Source organism: Strix uralensis, chromosome 22 (genome assembly GCF_047716275.1).
Source record: "Strix uralensis isolate ZFMK-TIS-50842 chromosome 22, bStrUra1, whole genome shotgun sequence".
Lineage (NCBI taxonomy): Eukaryota > Metazoa > Chordata > Aves > Strigiformes > Strigidae > Strix > Strix uralensis.
This window is the reverse complement of record NC_133993.1, coordinates 1,471,786-1,474,751: the sequence shown is the minus strand read 5'-3', so window position 1 is coordinate 1,474,751 and position 2,966 is coordinate 1,471,786.

Genomic DNA, 2,966 nt, shown 5'->3' with positions numbered 1-2,966 from the left:
TAGCAGGGAATTCTCTGCCTGCCTTTCCCCAGTGCTCTGCAAGCTCTCCAGGACAACATAAAATCTGGGGCTCTGTGCTTTCCTTCGTTCTGAACAAGTGTTACTGTTTTCTGCACAAAAGCGATTCTGCGAAGCAATGTGAACACTTCTGCTTCCCAGGCACAGAGAAGGTGCTAGCAGGGAATTCTCTGCCTGCCTTTCCCCAGTGCTCTGCAAGCTCTCCAGGACAACATAAAATCTGGGGCTCTGTGCTTTCCTTCGTTCTGAACAAGTGTTACTGTTTTCTGCACAAAAGCGATTCTGCGAAGCAATGTGAACACTTCTGTTTCCCAGGCACAGAGAAGGTGCTAGCAGGGAATTCTCTGCCTGCCTTTCCCCAGTGCTCTGCAAGCTCTCCAGGACAACATAAAATCTGGGGCTCTGTGCTTTCTTTCATTCTGAACAAGTGTTACTGTTTTCTGCACAAAAGCGATTCTGCGAAGCAGTGTGAACACTTCTGTTTCCTAGGCACAGAGAAGGTGCTAGCAGGGAATTCTCTGCCTGCTTTTCCCCAGTGCTCTGCAAGCTCTCCAGGACAACATAAAATCTGGGGCTCTGTGCTTTCTTTCGTTCTGAACAAGTGTTACTGTTTTCTGCACAAAAGCGATTCTGCGAAGCAATGGGAACACTTCTGTTTCCCAGGCACAGAGAAGGTGCTAGCAGGGAATTCTCTGCCTGCTTTTCCCCAGTGCTCTGCAAGCTCTCCAGGACAACATAAAATCTGGGGCTCTGTGCTTTCTTTCATTCTGAACAAGTGTTACTGTTTTCTGCACAAAAGCGATTCTGCGAAGCAATGTGAAGACTTCTGCTTCCCAGGCACAGAGAAGGTGCTAGCAGGGAATTCTCTGCCTGCTTTTCCCCAGTGCTCTGCAAGCTCTCCAGGACAACATAAAATCTGGGGCTCTGTGCTTTATTTCGTTCTGAACAAGTGTTACTGTTTTCTGCACAAAAGCGATTCTGCGAAGCAATGTGAACACTTCTGCTTCCCAGGCACAGAGAAGGTGCTAGCAGGGAATTCTCTGCCTGCCTTTCCCCAGTGCTCTGCAAGCTCTCCAGGACAACATAAAATCTGGGGCTCTGTGCTTTCTTTCGTTCTGAACAAGTGTTACTGTTTTCTGCACAAAAGCGATTCTGCGAAGCAATGGGAACACTTCTGTTTCCCAGGCACAGAGAAGGTGCTAGCAGGGAATTCTCTGCCTGCTTTTCCCCAGTGCTCTGCAAGCTCTCCAGGACAACATAAAATCTGGGGCTCTGTGCTTTCTTTCGTTCTGAACAAGTGTTACTGTTTTCTGCACAAAAGCGATTCTGCGAAGCAATGTGAAGACTTCTGCTTCCCAGGCACAGAGAAGGTGCTAGCAGGGAATTCTCTGCCTGCTTTTCCCCAGTGCTCTGCAAGCTCTCCAGGACAACATAAAATCTGGGGCTCTGTGCTTTCTTTCGTTCTGAACAAGTGTTACTGTTTTCTGCACAAAAGCGATTCTGCGAAGCAATGGGAACACTTCTGTTTCCCAGGCACAGAGAAGGTGCTAGCAGGGAATTCTCTGCCTGCTTTTCCCCAGTGCTCTGCAAGCTCTCCAGGACAACATAAAATCTGGGGCTCTGTGCTTTCTTTTGTTCTGAAAAAGTGTTACTGTTATGTGCACAAAAGCGATTCTGCGAAGCAATGTGAAGACTTCTGCTTCCCAGGCACAGAGAAGGTGCTAGCAGGGAATTCTCTGCCTGCTTTTCCCCAGTGCTCTGCAAGCTCTCCAGGACAACATAAAGTCTGGGGCTCTGTGCTTTCTTTCCTTCTGAACAAGTGTTACTGTTTTCTGCACAAAAGCGATTCTGCGCAGCAATGTGAACAGGCACAAAGAAGGTGCTAGCAGGGAATTCTCTGCCTGCCTTTCCCCAGTGCTCTGCAAGCTCTCCAGGACAACATAAAATCTGGGGCTCTGTGCTTTCCTTCGTTCTGAACAAGTGTTACTGTTTTCTGCACAAAAGCGATTCTGCGAAGCAATGTGAACACTTCTGCTTCCCAGGCACAGAGAAGGTGCTAGCAGGGAATTCTCTGCCTGCTTTTCCCCAGTGCTCTGCAAGCTCTCCAGGACAACATAAAATCTGGGGCTCTGTGCTTTCTTTCGTTCTGAACAAGTGTTATTGTTTTCTGCACAAAAGCGATTCTGCGAAGCAATGTGAAGACTTCTGCTTCCCAGGCACAGAGAAGGTGCTAGCAGGGAATTCTCTGCCTGCCTTTCCCCAGTGCTCTGCAAGCTCTCCAGGACAACATAAAATCTGGGGCTCTGTGCTTTCCTTCGTTCTGAACAAGTGTTACTGTTTTCTGCACAAAAGCGATTCTGCGAAGCAATGTGAACACTTCTGCTTCCCAGGCACAGAGAAGGTGCTAGCAGGGAATTCTCTGCCTGCCTTTCCCCAGTGCTCTGCAAGCTCTCCAGGACAACATAAAATCTGGGGCTCTGTGCTTTCCTTCGTTCTGAACAAGTGTTACTGTTTTCTGCACAAAAGCGATTCTGCGAAGCAATGTGAACACTTCTGTTTCCCAGGCACAGAGAAGGTGCTAGCAGGGAATTCTCTGCCTGCCTTTCCCCAGTGCTCTGCAAGCTCTCCAGGACAACATAAAATCTGGGGCTCTGTGCTTTCTTTCATTCTGAACAAGTGTTACTGTTTTCTGCACAAAAGCGATTCTGCGAAGCAGTGTGAACACTTCTGTTTCCTAGGCACAGAGAAGGTGCTAGCAGGGAATTCTCTGCCTGCTTTTCCCCAGTGCTCTGCAAGCTCTCCAGGACAACATAAAATCTGGGGCTCTGTGCTTTCTTTCGTTCTGAACAAGTGTTACTGTTTTCTGCACAAAAGCGATTCTGCGAAGCAATGGGAACACTTCTGTTTCCCAGGCACAGAGAAGGTGCTAGCAGGGAATTCTCTGCCTG